General features: G+C 43.4%; 1 long non-coding RNA gene across 1 annotated transcript; it reads left to right on the plus strand.

The window, feature by feature from the left end:
- Nucleotides 1-10,466: 10,466 nt before the first annotated feature.
- Nucleotides 10,467-15,073, plus strand: LOC106027417 (uncharacterized). The gene is made up of 2 exons (XR_001201010.2): nt 10,467-11,444; nt 12,972-15,073. It is a non-coding gene; the product is annotated as an uncharacterized LOC106027417 (long non-coding RNA).
- Nucleotides 15,074-18,494: the final 3,421 nt, after the last annotated feature.

The raw sequence follows: 18,494 nt of genomic DNA on the forward strand, positions 1-18,494 counted from the left end.
CAAAGCCTCATGCACTCATAGGGGTGACTGGGTCATACATGGGATCCTGGATTGTAGCTGTGTGACACTGGATTAGTTCACAGATTAGTTTAGCATAGTTCTGAGTGTGGTTCTGCATTTACTGAAGAAGGAAAGCCCACCCTGGGGCTGGGTAGCACGACACAGTAGGTTTATAGCCTGGATGGAATGAAAAAGGAGGAGGAAGGCGTGCTGTCTCTTTATTGCCACACGAAAGACTTCTCTGCCACACTTTGCAGCCAGCTAACTATAAACTGAAACCTTTACAAACTTTGAACTAAAATAAACCTTTGCTCCTTTAACTCCTAGGTGGTGGGTGTCTTGTCCCAGCAACAAGAAAGAAACTAAGATGCCAGCTCTGAGGAACTCCCCTAGCTGTGTAGAGATTTCCTTCGACTATAAAGAAAAAAGGAGGCACCCTAACACTGTGTCCCTCATCATTATTTCTGCCCTACCATTCGAGACATTGTGTCTCATTTGCTATCATTCAAAACAATATAGTAGAAGGAAGAGATTTTTCCAAAGTAGTATAGAAAGCATTTCTAGGGTTCAGCTAAGAAAAGGCCCTGTAATTTGTTATTACACAGAAGGGACAATATGTAGAGATACTTTCGGAAGAGAAGGGAGACATATTAGTCTGACGGTTGGAATAGATTGAAAGAGTAAAGTAAAATTATACCAACATGAGAAAGACTCTTCCACTCTCCTGGACTTGGATTTTGAGTATCTGTAGGACTATTCCCCATCTTATTTTCTCATCACTTTGTATAATGGCTTAGCTCTTTGAAATACACAGGTTTCAGGAGGAAAAAAGCTTCATTACACTTAGTTCAAATAACCACATTGTGGAGAACTAAGTGAGGAGGAATAGGAAAAAAGCATGAAGAAGATACATTCCAGGCTAATGAGATTGCTGGACACCGGGCTCTCTGGGAAACCCCAGCCCCTGGGAAGCCTGCCACTGCAGTCATGGCCTTGTGGTACAGTGACTTCTCAGCTCAGGATGTTTAGAAAGTGTGGTTTGGACAACACGGATCATGAAAATATATCAGTCTCTAGAATGTTCAGCCCAGAAAGTTCGCATTCAGGTGAACACCACATCTGCTGTCCATGCTAGAAGGGCGGCATTTCTTTGTGAGTTGTTTTATGCCCTAGCTAATTTCAAAATCAGATTTGTTCATCATCATTGGCCATAAGAGAAATGCAGATCACTACAGTACTGAGATTCCACCCGACTCCAGAAAGAATGGTTCTGATCATGATCTCAATACAAAAAACAAAACAAAACAAAACCAACAAATGTTGGTGAAGCTGTGGGGAAAAAAGAACAATTCTACATTGTTGGTGACAATGTAAACTAGTACAACCACTATGGAAATCAGTGGTGATTCCTCAAAAAGTAAAAATAGAAATTTAATTCAATCCAGCTAGTTCCCCGTGATATTCCCAAAAGAGTTAAATATACCATACCATAGTGATACATGCATACCCACATTTACAGCAGCACAATTCATAGGAGGTAAATCTTGAAAGTAGCCTACGTTCCCACTAACAGATGACTAGATAAAGAAAATGTAGTATTTACACATAATGGAGTAAAAAAATGAATTTGAGTCATTTGTAGGAAAAGACACGCTGTGTCTTGGTTCATCCACCATTTACCTCTGTTCCATGTAAGATCTTCCATCAGGCAAGATCACATCCCTGTAATTTTGAGAATTACAGTTCATCAAGAGGTGGAGAGGGATGGAGAGAGCATCTTGGTTGTAGCAACTTGACAAACTTTTCTACAAAAGCCAATAGCAAATATTTCAGCCTCTGCAGAGCCACATGGTCTCCATCACGATTAGTCAGCTCTGTTGCTGGAACACAAACGCAGCCACAGATAATATAGAAATGAGTAAGTGTGACTCTGGAGCAATAAAAGTTTACTTACAAAAGCCTGCTACATGCTAGATTTGACTATAGTTTGCTGGCCTGTGATCTGGTCCAACTTCCTCATGTTAATGATAACAAAAACAAAGACTGAGATGATGGGGAATTTCCAAAAGTCACCAGACAGCTAATAGCAAAGCCAGATTCTTCCGAACAGAAATTGAGTTTAGAATCCAGGTTGATTTCTGTTTCGAACACAATACAATGGCTTCATCTCATTTCACAAAACTTTTTCTGCCCTGTAGACAACATAAGTTTGAGCCAGAAGACAGTATTTGAGGAAATTCTGCTCCAGTATTATTCAATTGCTTCAGACAAAATACTTTGAAAAAGAAGAAATTTTATGGGACATTGTCAGGAGTTATTTGCATTTGTCTTGGCACCAGTATTGTGTTTCAAAATGGCAGCAAAGAAGTAAAAATTGAAGATTGCTATTATGTCGAAGAGTCTCAATTATTATTTTAGAAAATATTATTTACTAGAGTGCAGTTGAATGGAGTAAGCAAACTGAGGCTTCCAGTGTACCAACTAATAGCACCCAGGTGAAGCTTTTTAATGTAGGACTCAGGATTGGTGGCTTTCTGAAGTTCATGCAGAATTTTGGTGTGTGCATTTTCTTCTCTCAGAACAGGATACATAATTAGCTTCAGGTACCTGAAGGGGTTTACAACTCCCAGAAATTACAAGGCTCTAGGCAGAAAAATGTCCCTTTTTGAGTCAGGTGGCATAAGAGGGAATGAAGAAAGTCCAGCCCCCAAAGTCTCTTTCTTCACGTGGACTCCAGAGGATAGTCAGCTGACCATCAAAGTCTATCCAGACAGAAACACAAGTGTAATTCATGGGACAGGTTAAGCATCCGAGAGTTTGTAAGTGGTGACCGACATCAGCAGGCATTACCAGCAGGCTCAGAGGCCGAGACTGTGTACACACTCCTCAGTCACTTGTCACTGACACCAGCAACTAAAAGGAGGTTTATTCTGGCTCTTGGTTTATAGAGGTCTCGGCCCATAGCTGGCTGGCTCTAAGGCAGGACAGCTTGGCAGAGGTGCATGGTGGAAGAGAACAGCTCACAGAGCAGATAAGAAACAGCCAAAAGCTCAAAAGCCAGGGGCTGCTGGTCCATGAGCAGGGGTCCAGAAAAATATCCATCGGCCGTTCACATATTAAGGAATCTTCTACATGTCTCAGGGCTCTGTCCATTCTGCCTCGCCAAGGCTTGGTACCTGTCTGGTGGCCTCTGCCTGGCCACACTCCCTAGTTATGTCTTAGCCAGACCATGAAGGTCACTTTTTCACAGCAAATCAGGAACTTTCCAGAAGACCCCCTCCCCGGCTCCCTAGTGACTGTTCCTCAGAATCCCTTCTCTTTCTGAGAAACTCTTGACACATAGGAGAGTATTAGGGAAAACACATTTGCCACAGGGGTCCCCAGAACAGCTTGATTTGGAGGCAGGAGATGAATTTTTACAAGCCCATTATTCAGAGAACCCAAGAGAGCTGTGGTTGCTGACATTTTACAGACAGTTGGGCAGCACCAGCTAACGGCCAAAGAAAATAATGCCATTAACTCGGTTGTGATATGGCAGATTCTCTGCAGGGAGGACTGTCATTGACTCCAGAGGGATCCAACCCCCAGATAATGTACAAGTGCCCCCTACCTCCCTGGCTTGTCCAACATCCAACCATTCCAAAGATGAATCAGCAAAGTCAATTGGTTCTAGGACAAAATCAGGACCTTTGCTACTGTAAATTACTTGTACCATCTAACTCTCTACATAAAGCATAATGTCTCTTAATAAAATAGCCTTGATTTCCATAAGTATGCAGTACATCATCACAGAAATGATTTTATTACACTACTAGAAGGTACCCTTCGGGAGTGTTGAAAGGTTGCCGTCACAAAGTCAATGTAGTAAGGAAAGCCGAGTTTCCACCTTTCTCCCAGAAACTAAAATCTTGACTCTGGAAATCTGAACAGACCTTTGTATTAAATAGCATCTCGGGGCCAAATTTACCACTAAAATATTCCGTTTGCTTGCTTGTTTGGGGACCAGAGGTTGAGCACAGGAGCTTCCTACTGAGTTACATCCCCAACCCCTTCTGTATTTTTCCATTTTGACCCCTTGGTCTAATTAAGTCACCAAGTTGCCAAGGCTGGGCTTGAATTTGGGATTCTCCTCCATCAGCCCACCAGTGCTGGGATTGCAGTTGTGTGTCCCCAAGCCTAGTGCCAAGATGTTCTGGATTATATTCTAAAATTAAAGCCCCCAATTAAAACCCTGCTGAAGAAGCTACCTCCTGCAAAGTATTCTGAGAATAAAATGTTTTCAATTTGCTTTTTGCTCCAGTGTTAAAAGTTACAACAAAGAAAATAACCTACTTCAATCTTCTCTCTATTCCCCACAAAGCAGACCTGAGAGATCTGGGGTCTTGCAATGCGACATGTACACAAACCACCTACCTGGTTCTGAGGCCTTTCGGTGGCAGTGTAGTCAGGAACACAGAAGCTGGGGGGGGGAGCATTAACCCACCCTCCCTCGAGTGACTTCTAAGGAAGCAGGGAATAATGATGACAAAGGGCTGCCTGTGCTTGGTCTCAGCTCCACTGTTCATCAGCTATGCTGCTTTGGACACAGCACTTAACCTTGCTGAGCCTGGATAGTAATGGGCCACCTCATCTAGCTGTTTTGAGGATCAGTGTTGAACACCTACAAAATCCTTATCTTTTCATAAGCTTACTTTTGGCTATGGGAATCCTTTTGTTTCCAAAACAAGTATGCAAAGATTATACATCTAAGAGAGGAATACATCCTAAATTCCATATGCATAAAATTCCTTTTATGGCTATGTGTCTGCTGGGGGAAGATACAGACATTTTCAAGAACACTTGGACATTGGTAACTAAAAGAACATATTTTTATTAAACAAGACAGGATCCTGAAGATGTGGCTCAGTGCTAGAGTAGAGCACTTGCCACGTATGCACAGGCCCCGGGTCCAGTCCCCCAGCCTTGCATAAAACAAAGCCAAAAACCATACCCAGGACTTTAGAGGGCTACAGATGCAGAGCATCAAGTGGGGACAATTTAGGCTGCCCTGGATGTAAGCTATTCTGGTCAGTGCAGATAAGATGACTTAGATAAGACACTTAGCTCAAAACGTTACCGGAAAATTCAATAAAATAACCCACATACAAGTGACTTATACAACGCTTGGCACAGGTGAGTAGTTGAGATGTGTTGGCTAGCATGTGCCTGAAGCTCTTACACACAGCATCTTGGCTATGGCTCCATTTGATCAACTGCAGAATCATTTGCACAGTGAGAGCATGGTGTTCACAGCAGTTAGAGGACAGCTACACCAGAGCTGGGCCTGGACCAGGACTTCAAAACTCACATGTTCGTTTCAACACACTTCTTATTTCTTGATATTTCTTGGTATAACTTCTAAACCATTCATAAGTCTTGGCCACCTTACAGTACCAAAATTTCTCTGGTATGTTCCCTCAGCAAGCAAAATTGCTTGAGCACCTCCTCCCGCCAGCATTTCAAAGATACCATGATGGGGGCAGGGGTTAATGATGAGCGCTTCCCAATTGGGAAGAACTACCCCAAGATCCTACAGATAGGATCTTGTTAGTCCCTCATATACCTACTTGTTATGGCTTGTGTCTAGATGTCTCCCAAAAGCCTCATACAGTCGTAAGTGGCAGTTTTTGGAGTTTGCTGGATCTGAAGTATGTGATGTTGGGATCAAAGATGTGATACTAGCATTGCTTCATGGTGCAATTCTGGGATTAAGGGTGCCCTACCCTGAGTGTGAGGGTTGTCTGCCCTAAGGGTGAGTGGCCTGCGTGGGATTTAAGAGACAGAAAAAGGAGACCGGGAGTTTAGCTCAGTGGCATAAGTGCCAGCCTGGCAAGCACAAGGTTGTGAGTTCAATCCCCAGTACCAAAAAAAAAAAAAAAAAAAAAAAAAGAGAGAGAGAGACAGAAAAAGGATTGTTGCTTGCTGCTTGCTTCCTTGCTTTCCTGCCTTCTGCCTGCCATGAACTGTTTCTCCTCCTCAGTGCCCTCTGCCAGGTCACCCTGCCTTGGAACCACCCAACTATGGATTGAAACCTCTACAAACTGAAAGCTAAACTTTTCCTCCTTTAATTTTGAGTGTTGTGTCATTTGTTTCAGCAGTAAGAGAAGTAACTAAGATACCACCTTGAAAGCACCTTATGATTAGGGGGTATCAACACTTTCTATAAAAATGTTTTTAAACACACTAATTGGTGGAGCCAACCCTTATTATCCAACAGAACCTCACAAAACCTCACCAAGTAGTCATTTTTGTTACATTGTTTGCTTAGCTTATAACTATGCTTTTTTCCTCCTCTAATCTAAAGAATCTTTGATTCATGATTGCAAATGACTTCAGTGCCCTGTGACACAATGTATTTCTTCTAAGCTTATAAAGAGAATATAAAAAATGAAATGGTTTAGCTACCTAGTTTTCTTGTTGTTCTAAACAAACAAAACCATAAGGAGAAGTAGGGAAGTTCCTCAAATGTCTATACTATCTAATATGCACTTAGATCTTGCAATTTGTAGGAGATAATAATGACTTGAGTTGAAGGCTATGGTTCTATTTGTAATAGATCAAATTTGAAAGCAGCTGGTTGACAAAGCACTGTCCTGTACACTCAACAAGACTTCTTTCTCCATACAATTCTGTCAACATCAGCAAAACAGGTAGGATATTTTCCCGATAAGAAAACTGTGCCTCTGAGGGGTTAAGTAATCTGGCTGAAACCATGGAGCCTGAGGTCACAGGCTTTCTGAGTTGGGGTGCACCCCTGCTCTGCTATACCACCCAGATGCCCTTCATCTAGACAGTGAAAGGTGAAGGTAACACTGGTCTAGACACCCCCAGAGCAACACTGTGAGAGTATGGGCAGATTATTACAACACAATAATTTGAACAGCTTGGCGGGATTTCATTGTTTGGAAGGTATTCAATGCATTGTTTCCAAATACTGAAGGAGAGTGCTGGAGATTGTTTTCACAGACGGATAATGCTACCTTAATTTAGGAAAGTGGTTTCATATTTACCGTGTACTTTCACAATGTTCATACTTGATTCTGGACTTATTTTGGAACTGGAATGAAACCTTATGTCTTTACTTCACAAATGCAACCACCTATTAGAAAGAAAAACAGATTATACTGGAGATGAACAAGGGGAAACAGGAAGCCCTTGACCCCACCATCTTGCTGCTCACCAAGAGACCTGCATGCCTGGTAGGCCCCAGGGGCCAGGGCAGTGCTGCACGATCCTCTTCCTGCCCTGTAGGAACCACTCATTTGACTTGCTTGCCCAGTGAGCCTTCTGACCTCAGAAGGACACATTTTTTTTACTGCCTTCAGAGATGTTCTACTGACTTGATTTCATGTCTATGAGGACTGGGAGGATACAGGCTCATGTGTAAAATGTGGCTGCTGGGAAGATGGACTTGGAGAAGTATGTGGGCTGGCAGGCATAAGGAGGTATGGAGAGTAGACCTTGAGCCCTACAGGAGATTCAAATAACCCATAGGTGAAAATCCAGCCTCTTGTTCTCTTTCAAACATATCTCTAGCAAAAGTGGTGTCCTGCCTTGCCTTGCTGATGTGTTCCTTCTTGGGTGGATTTGGCTGTGTGTATTGCTGAGCCCCCTACATGAGGAAGCTGTGACAAAAGAGGAAGATGAGCCAAGGCTGAGGCCAGGAGCCCCCTCAGAGGAGAAACGCTAGGTAACATTGGTGGCCATGGGAAACAGCACCACTCCTCTGGGTTATTGAGCTTTCTTTGGGCCTTTTGGATTTTACCCTTCTTCTCCACACTGTGATTGTATCGTACCTTGGCTCTAAACTGCCCTGATGATGCTGTCTCACTTGACCCAAGCCTGAGTCCTTCTCAGGCCCTGCAGCATTCGCCTCTCCCTAGCATGGCGCTCCCCTCTGGCCCCAGCTCAGCCATCCTCCTCCTTCACGGGCCCCTGGCTCCTCCTCCACAAACCAGCCTCATTCCCTGGGGAATCTGACACCTGCTGACCCCTCCATTAGGAAGACGGAGCCCCTAGAAATTCACAGATCGCACCTCCAAAAACCCCTTCAGATCTTGGGTTAGATTTAGTTTTCTTAGTGCAAGGTGCAGACCAACCCTTCTGATCTCCCTTCCCTGCTTCTGTTTTTGCCACATCATTGCTCATTTCCCAACCCACGAAAGTATATTCAGTTGTCTTCCCAGGAGCAGGGCCGTCTTTGTTTTGCTCACTGAGCTCCTGGCACAAGGTCAGTGTTCAGTTCGTGTTGGTTGAGTAGATGGATGACTCAAAGTATTTGCTAGGCACAGAAGTGATGGTCTCAGTTCTACACTGTGGCTGCTCTGAGGGTTACAGTGCCCCCTTTATGCTGGGACAAAGCTTCAGGTCTTCAGGGATAGGCAGGAAATGATCAGGGTCACAACATTGGTAGGCCCTAGTGCAAAATGAAAACATGGCACTCCTTGTTTATGAATTTAAAGTGAAGAATAGGGCTGAACACCTTTGGCAGAGGCTTTGTGCCAGGGCCCCATATGACTGCACAGATCAGACACCTGTGAAGCCAGCTCTGGTCAGGACCAGCCGTGCTAATGACATTGCATGTGTTCCTGCCTGGAAAGTCCCCATCACAAATATAGATCATTTACTCCCAATACGTGTAGCAGGTTCTTCCTTCAGGAAAGAATTGCTTGGGCTCCATGGGGAACAATCTCATAGAAAACCTAAAAACAACCTATAACTGGCAAGAGGAGCTGGTGTCATGTGACAGGATGGAGGGTGCCACAGTGGCAGATGTGGTGACATCACAGATGGTGTATGGGCCCAGGCTGGGTCTGTGTTGTGGAAAAGAGCATCCAAGCCTGTGGCACATTGTCCCTGCAGAAGGGAGGTCACAGGACAGCGAGAGGCAGAGAAGGAGTAGGGGGAACAGGAAACTCCAGTCAGCAGACAAAGGGCAGAGGATGAGTCATATGGCTGTGGCTTTTGCTGGGAGGCCCAGGGCCTTCCCCATGAATCAGCCCAAGGGGGTACATGGTGCGTGTCGAATAGCACTGAGTGGGATCTCTGGGTGCCGTGCACTGAGGGAGGTGCCACCTTCCCTTCCTCCTTGGATGGCACCCTGCACTTTAAACAGTGTTGATATAGCTGTTTCTATGGGGTGTAAGAGCCTTCCTGTACATCCTTTCAGGAGCCCTATAGGTGAGCAGTGCGGCACTGCCCCTTCAGAGGGACTAACTCACCCGATGTTGACAGAACTCCCTTCTTCTGCCTTGAAGCACAAAAAAAAATGACTTGAATGTTGGAGGAAATTCTTTTCGTTTATGATGTTCCTCTCACTGGTGGCTACCATGGTCCCGGAGCCGTGGCCCGAGACTGACAAATGAAGCCAGCATATGGCCACATACTGGCTGATTGCTCCATGTTCCAGCACACCACCAGCATGGCCAAGGGCACGGGAGCTGATGGAGCTGTGAAGAGCTGGCCCCGTCCCTGGGAAAAGAAAACCAGAGGGAGATTTGAGGGCTCCCTGTAAAAACATTACTTGAGATGCTTTGGGGTGTCATCTGAGAAATGGGACCTAGGACTGAGTAAAGATGAACGAGACGCTATTCTGAGTACATATATATTTTGAAATGGTCCATTAGCCTTGTATCAGAAGGATTCCTTTGAAGCACCGGTGGCTCACTGCCCTCAAATGTGTGCAGATGATTTGCCAAATCATATTATTATGCACTGCTAACTGCTTTGAGAAAACTGGTACCTGCAGAGGCAGTCGGTGACTTAAATACCTCAATCATTAACATTTTCTCTAAAAATTAACAAGTGCAATTAGCCCAAATTAATGAAATAATCTCTTGAGGAGCTGATTATTTTTATCAAAACTGAAGCTGTTTGAATCACACAAGAAGAAAAGGCATCTTAAAATCATTTCCATTTTAGCACAAGCACATGTTAAAAACAGCTGAACTTATTTTTCCCTTTTCAAATTCTGCAAAATTCACTCCCAAGTTTACTTTCTATGCCAAGTCTCAGAGCTGAGCAAATTTTTATGGTCTAGTTATAAACCCTAGAAAAACAAGGTTTATAGGAAATGTTGACACAACCTTAACTAAAGTGGTGTTAGCTGACACCTCTATATTTTCAATTTGGGGATTTCTACTGGGAAAATATAAACGCTAATTCAGCAAAGGAAGCCAACTATAATAAAAATGTTGTAGTCTTCCTGTTCACCCCATGAAGTTCTACTTCAAAAGATGCCAGTGCAACATGGAGATGCATTCCAATGAGAATGCACGGCACCTGCAAAGAGCTCAGCTTCCCCATTACCTACCAACGCTGCCTGCAAACGCGTGACCTCACCCTGAGTCACCCTGAGTCACGGCTGCCCACTGCAGACTGGGCCAAGAGACGATGGGAGATTTCAGTCTTTATAAGGAGGTGTCTACTTTCCTCTGGCTGCACACCTCCAAATCTACCCTGCACAGAAATGAAAGCATGTGTTCACAGACCCGCAGAGAAACCACTGAGACACAGAGAAGCCAAAAAGATGATAGCTGGAGTAAGGGTGCAGAGCAGAAGGGTGACTTTGAGTATGGCAGCTCAGGCTCTGGCCTCGGCAGAGACAGCTGGACCCCGGGAGAAGGGCATGCTGAAGGCCAGGGAGACAGAGCCCGTGACAGTTCTCATTTCCTTGATGCCGCTAAAGAGCCCAGATGAGAAGCACATGTGTTCTATATTTAGGCTTTGAGTTTTTTTCCCTTCTGAAACAGGAGGTGGGAGAAGGGGTGAAGTTTGATTCAGGCCCAGAGATAAAGAGTGACACTCACAAACGGGCCGTAATAGGGGGCAAAGTAAGTTAAGCTGTAGTAAATGTTTTAAAATCCTCAGCTAGATAGACTAAACAGCCCCTGCCGAGGAGGGGGAACCAGCTGTCTCTCCAGCCATTCACACTTATGAAGGCGACTCTGCGGTCTGTGTGGCCGCCCAGTCTGTCATCTGCACACGGAGGCCAGCCTGCAGGACTGGGTGGCGAGGAGGAGTAACAGAGTTGGGTCCCTGGAAGTGCCTTGTGAACTGTAAACTACAGGACAAGCGCACGAAGTTCTTGTATCGATTATATTTCTGCTTTTGAGAAGTATGTTCAGGAAATGGAAATGTTTTCAGCTGAAGAACAAACATATCAGGATAAAGGGAATAACAAACCAAAATCAAAAACTTCCTAGCATGTTTGACATGTTCGTTAATTCACCCTAACACTGATCTGAAAGGGAATTCATTGTTGACAACTTTGCAATGGAGTTAAGTCTAAAAGTCCACTGAAAGGGCCACTTGGATTACACGCCAGTTGCCACCACATTAGTCTGACCGTCACCCGCTTGCAAGGCACCACTGAGTTGCATGTTCATGAGCTGAAAGCATTTCAGGTAAGTGGGGTTTTTTTCTCTCGGGTTTCTCAGGTTGTTGGCAGTGTTTTCCCAGAATGTTTTCAGAAGGTTTCACAAAATATCCTCATAATTCTGGCAAAAAAAAAAAAAAATGAAGCATACTTTAAGTCTAATTCCTAACTTCTGCAGGCCCTGAGTTTTTTCACGTTGAAAAGGAAGACAGTGAGTTTCTGGATGTACCTGTCAAGGCTAAATGATTGTTCATTTCCTGTGACTTGGGAATAACATAATAACATGCAGCTGGGAGCTGGGCTGTGTTTCTTGCTCTTCCTCTTCCAGGAGCTGGGTCCCTTACCAGCTGGGAAGTATTACCATCCGAATGTGCTGAAAACTTAGGAGAAATGAAAAGCACAACAACGTTCTAGATGTCAGCAGTCCCTCTGCGGGCTCTGCGTGTACCAACCTGAGAGTGTTTTAGTAGCAAACGTGTACAAAGACTTATTTTAGTTTAGAGGAGCTCTTTATGGGGAGAGGAAGGAAAAATTTACAAAGCCTCCAAAATTCTTTCTATAGAATTGAGCTCAGTAGAGTGATTATGCATACTAAGGCTGGGTGAGTGTGAGAACAGGTGAACATCGAAGACAGCACTGGGGCCAGCTGGGTCAGTGTCGCTGGGCATGAACAACCATGGCTTTGACGCATTTTCCAGCCAGAAAGTTGGTCGTGACCAGCAACAGGTAAGGAAAGGGTAGAGGAAGTGGGAAACTACAGCTCAAGGACAATAGGCTGAAAAGAAACAAGTTCATAGCAATCAAAATATCTGGAAGTACGGTATTCATTACCTAGAACAAAGAAAGTAAAAGCATAAATTCAATACTGAGTATAAAATTGGAATTCAGGAAAATGTAATCCTGGGTACTTAATGCATGCTTGTATCTTTTAGCATAATAAATTTTTCTCAGTTTCATTAGCCACTGTACTATATATTGTTGGTGATATCAGACATTAGATATTGAGGATGGAGCCAGCTTTTCCCTTCACATGGCTCCCATCCTAACGCATCACCACAATTAATTAGAGAAAGAGGAGGTGGGATGTGTGCAAATGAAGCTTGGATGATTTGGGCCTCCTGCGTCTCATGGAAAGGTACAGAAAGGAGGGGGAGACCAAGGCAGTGGCAGGTCTCTTTCTGCCCCCAGATTCTTACAACTCATTGGTCATTGGGCCCAGCCCTGCCTGTCCCTGCCACACAAGAACTCTAGGGCATGAGGGAGTGGAGGAGTGACAGCTGGATCGCCGTCTGCCTGTGGGTCACAGCCTGGACTGGGCATCAGAATCACTGGCAGATCTTTAAAGATATAAACAGTGGGGTCCCATTGCAGCCTGGGTTAAGCTTGAACAACACTGTGTGGGTTTACATAAGTTTTAAAAACCATTCTTAAAATGTCAATTGGACTGGAACACTGAGCCAGGTTGAAAACTATGGGTGGGTGCTAGTTGAAAATTACCAAAATGTAAGTTGCCCTCTACAGCTCTTTTCACTTGCATTCCATGTGCATCCTGAAGTATGTCAACATAAGCTGATGAGGATGACAATAATAAAATAATTCCTGATGCTGTCGCAACTCTTTTGAAGACTCTTCCAGATAAACCGGCAAAGCACTTGCACATCCGGGAGGTAATTCAGTTCTTTTGCACTGAGTCCAGAGATGCAAGAATTATCGCCCCATTTCACAGAGGAGGAAATGTGCCAGCCTCTTAAACCCCTCAGCAGTGTCAGGGGTGGGCTTACCTACCCTTCCTGGTCTCTCCGCAGATGCGGGGAACTGGGCTCCTATGTGGTTTTATGCTCCTGCAGCAGACAAGAGTGATCTCAGCAATTGGGCACTAAGCTCCAAGGTGACTACAAATGGGGAGATGCTTTGATAGACTTCATAGAGCTTTTCCTCTGCATCATACACCATCATAAATTAACGCATCCTGTCTCCACATCTCTTTCATTGCGTCTTTGGGTCCAGTAGAGGTGGTAAGGAGGTGATAAGCAGCCCCTGGCAGATGTGTTGGGCAAGTGGCCATGGTGAACTCTTCACGTGCCAGATCCTTTCACATCACATGAAGCAAACGGCCCCTCCATGAAGGACGGAAGAAAAGCTGAGAAATACTCAGGTTTGGGATTGTTTCTCCACCACCCGAATAAGCTTTCCAATTCCACTGTTCTGATGGAAGGAAGCAGTGATTGGGGCTGATGGCCTTTCATGCTCAGAGCCCCATTGCTCTGGAAGACTGCTGGTGGGGAATGGAAGTACACTGGAAGATAAGGGTACAAAAAGGATTAATGCTGGACTTAACTAATGAAGTTACTTAACATTAGAAACACCCATCCAGGCATGGTGGTGCCCATTTGCAATTCCAGCACTTGAGAGACAAAGGCAGGATTGCTGTGAGTTCAAGTCCATCCCAGTCTACATAGTAAGAGTCTGTCTCATGAACAAGGAGCAGCTAAAATCCCAACTTCTTACTTGTTAGAGATGTCTGACATGAAATAGCTACCACTGTGGCATAGAGGCCAGTGTTAAAATTTGACAAATCAGTCTCTTCTTAGAGATAAAAATTTTGCAGGTTAATAAAAGTGGTTTACTCTATCATACAAAAATACATTTACAAGCAACGTATCCTAATATAGGAAGCTGACTGTTCATTTTATCTCAGTTAATCCTTGACACACATGATTTTAAAATGTTGATGGTGTTTTGTCATGTTTTTAAAATTTTTTTCTTTTAAATTCTTTTTTTGTCATGTTAAAATATCAGCTGGTTTCATGATAGCCATTCAATAAACTTAGTTTTGATAGTAACACATATCTTATATACTATTGACTATATGAAACATAAATAACCACTTTTTCCCCCCAAAATCTTTTGCAGTACAGGGGCTTGAACCCAAGTTCAAATGAGCAAATGACCCCTCCATGAAGGATGGAAGAAGAGGCTGAGAAATACTTAGGTTTAGAATTATTTCTGCATCCCAGCCCTGTTTTATTTTTTTTTCACTTTGAGACAGGATCCTTCACATTTGCTAAATTTCCCAGGCTGGGTTCTTTCCTGGAGTGCAAGGGTTATAGGTGCACCTGGCTAATGTAACCAAGCTGTGAAAGCATCTCTGAAGAGCTGCTTTTGGTACAGAAAGAGCAAACTGATCTCCCCTGGGCATTAGCCACCAGCAGCCCACTGAGGTGTTATCTCCAGAAAGCCGATCTGGGCTCAGCAGAAAGTATGCTGGGCAGATGGGTGATGCCAGTCAGGAAGAGGAAGGAAGGTCTGGTGGCAGGTGTACCATTTATTTGCCATCTCAACTGTGGGAGGAGAAGAGAACTACACCTACAGTGATTGCATATTTCACTAGGAACAAAGACTGCTGACGTGGATGAAGAATTCCTTTGATGGCCTAGTTTTTGCCAGAGCAAAGATTTGATCATTTCAAATAGCCACTGACTTAAGAGCACTATTTTAAATGTTTCCTGAATATTGGGTGTCTAAAGGGGTAGGGATTATTCATTTTTTTTTCAGCATGTTTGTACTGTTATTTGCAATTCTGGAACTGAGTCTGTCATTGTTATGGTGGCAAATGTCAGTCAGGATTGTCTAATTATATAAGCTTCTTACAAATAAGCCTTTTTTCCTTGCGTTCCATCCGCTTGGCCATTTTCACTAATGTAATTTTCATGGGACTTGAAGCCAATGCCACCATTTACATTAGTGGTTATGGCACTCATGGGGATGTCTTGAGGCCTGTCCTTTTTCTAAGTTTCATCTTAAAGAATTGGTGAGGTTACAACTCTAGTAAAGTCATTTATTTCCTGTTAAGGAGAATATAAGTGAAGAATCAAAGTGGGGTTTATATCCCTCTGGAGACATCTCCAGGTTAAGGTGTGAATGTTATCCAAAAACCCCCCCAAAAACCAACTTTTCTTATTGGATAAATAGCCTTTTTGTCCGAGTGAATTCCACTAGATTGCAAAATGTAACTTCATATGGAAGAAATCATTCCTCAATTATAGTATTGTATCAATAATAACATTTAAATCTTAGCATGTTTGCTACCAAGGCTTTATCATTACAGATTGTTTCATTGTGTGTTTCCTAACTGCAGAGAATTCCCCTTATTTTCCAGATGGATGGACACTTTTTATGGGCCATAGATTGGATACTTGGAGACATGGTTTGACCAGGAAGTGTTTGGATTCTGTTAATTTTGTGCAGCCAAACCAGTGAATAGTCATGACTGAAAACATTCACCAATTTGTTATTTATTTCTATTGCCTCGATTCGTCCTTACCTGCTGAATCTGTTCTCTGGGACCCTCAGCAAATCTGTAGCCCTGTATTTTCAACTGCAGTCTAAATCACAGTAGAACATATTGCTGCTACTTGCAAACCAAGGCGAGTCCATCCCTCGGTCTCTGCTACCCTGTACTCCTTCCACGTGCCTTCTAGACATGCTGCTGTTTGTTTAGTTTGATTTTTTTTACTGTTGCTTTAAATTATGAAAGTAGTTCTCTTGAGTTACAGAGGAAGCAGGGCCTGATTTTTTCAAATTTTTAAATTGCCCTTGTGAAGGAACACGCTATCTCTTCTGCTTCCATATGTCGTTAGTCTTTGGTTATCTCTGGGGACAGGATGCTGGCGCCCTGCCTGGAGCCCTGTGGGAGGTGAGGAGTTCCTTCTCTAGGATCGCCATTGTGCAACTGGCTGTACTCACTAAAAGGGAAATTTGTCCAGTTTGTGTGTAAATAGAACCTCTGAGAGAAAACACGTGGAGGATGATTTGCCTTTATTCAGCCCTGGTAGCGGCGCAATAGGTATCTTCGCGGTTCTCTAAAAAAGATAGCCTTCGTTTATAGGTAGATTACACAACGTGATCATTTGCCCTCACTTCAGCATTGGGTGGGGCCTTGTATTAAAGCCTGCAGCAGGACTGTTGTTGTTTGTCGTTTACCCATTCTCCAGCATCACCAGCACTGCGTCCAATGAAAAGGACTTCAGTCCCCAGAATTCTTTGCGAAGGAGGCAGGCAGCAGCAGGTCAGAAGTCAGACTGTGTCCTTGGGTGGAACTTCTGATATCTGATCACTCCTGCACTAATTTAAGGAGGCGGTTTCAGCTTCTCTCCCCTGTCACTAAGCCACTGAGATCTTAAAATTGGTCTTAGTGCATATCTCTGCAAAAGTGAGCCTTGCCCTTCTGGTAAGTAGTTGGTAAACGTTATTAGGACAGAGAGGCGGGAAATCTCTTCATATTAATGCAGGAGTATATAAAACCAAAGTGGAAAGATGCAATTGAGGGTCTTAGTAATTTAAGTCTAATTAAAAACACATTGCCGTGAAAAATTTAGGTTTGATAAATCCAAGTGGGAAGACCACATTTTGCAATGATATTCATTAATAAAAGTAGATTTATTATTTTAATAAAACAATGCAAGTACTTAACAATTACTAGCAATGGGGATATGGATTAGGAATAAAATCATAAGCAAGAGAAACATAGTCCGAATCCTCTGGAGTTGACAATCTAATGGGGGAGACACATGATAAAAGAAACAATCAGGATGGAAATGTACAGCTGCATGAGCTGTGCACTGATTAACTTCAGAGGACATCATCACATAAGATTATGACAGGAATGGCAAACCTTTTAGAGCTTTCAATGAAACAAAGAATCCGCTGTGGCACATGTGCCATAGGTTTGCCACTACTGGACTATCATATAAATGGTCCTTCACAGCAAAGCATAGCCTATATAACTAATGATGGTGACCCTCCAAGCAACCTGTGGGTGAGGGGGTGATACTGGATATTACACGCAAGATCTTCACACTAAACTATGTACCTAGCCCCTTTAAAAAAAATTTTTTTTTTAGTTTGGAGACAGGATCTCAGTTAAGTGGCTCAACCTAGGTTGAAATTTTGATCCTGCTGCTGCAGGCTTTCAGAGTGCCTGTAGTAAAGGCATGTACCACCGCACCTGGCTTTAAGCAATTTTTAAAAGTACTGTAAGTAAAATAGTGATAAGAAGTATACTGGGCCACAGGAACACATAGCAACGCACTTGCCTTGGACTAGGAGGAAGTTTCTTGGAATAGACCGCATAGCAGGTGAGAATGGGTAAACAGCCTGAGTTAGCCAGGCTAAAACAAGAGTCAGGAGGAAAAAGGAACTGCATATTAGAAGATCAACCATAAAAGATACTGAAACTGAGTTAGCCAGGGAATAAATATGAGGGACACCTTGATGGTGCTGACCACTGTAGGAAGAGGGACTTATTTTTCTAACGTTACAAGCCCAGGTCGGTTACACCCAAACTTTTGGGTTTCACACTATTTTCTAACTAGGCTGTAGCTACATTTCCCCACATAGTACGCTGATTCAAAAGCTTTGGCTAAATGTAATTCTCAGGGAAGATTCCCTGTCTTCAGACAGATGGTTCCAAATGTCGGGCTCCCGTTCCCCCACCTGTTCAACTCGATCAAATGTCAAGCTTTTTGATTCAGACAAACTCAGTCAACCTGACTGTGATGTTCCTGTGCTTAAAGTCTTCTGATGTAACACAAATGGTGATTAAAAAAGAAACAATCAAGCAAAAGATACTTTTGCTTGACATACACGTTAATCTCATGGCTCACAAGGAATAAAACTATTCCAGAGAGTAGAGGTATTTCTGAACTGTCACTTAGCACGATGGCTTAAACAGATTAACATCATAGAATGAAATGAATGAATGAATGAATGAATGAATGAATGAATGAAGTAGTGAATGAATGGGTGAGTGAATGGATAGATGATTAGAAAGGTGGTCAATCTTGCCCTCCTGTAGTATCCCTGGAATCATCACTTTGTGATCTTCTATCACCAAGAAAGGTGACTGGCTCCGGGTACGACCACAAGAGATCACCCTTCCTGCAACTCACTACTAAAGTTCTTGGTTTCTGCAGCCCTAAAATGTTGCACTCCAGGTACAACAGGTTTACGTGTGCCACTCCACAGTCTCTGTAACTTGATATTTGTCAGAAATTGATTTTATTATCCTAAAGAGAAA

This window comes from Cavia porcellus, unplaced genomic scaffold (assembly GCF_034190915.1).
Source record: "Cavia porcellus strain 051 isolate PalLab524CR breed Dunkin Hartley unplaced genomic scaffold, mCavPor4.1 scaffold_7, whole genome shotgun sequence".
Classification (NCBI taxonomy): Eukaryota; Metazoa; Chordata; class Mammalia; order Rodentia; family Caviidae; genus Cavia; species Cavia porcellus.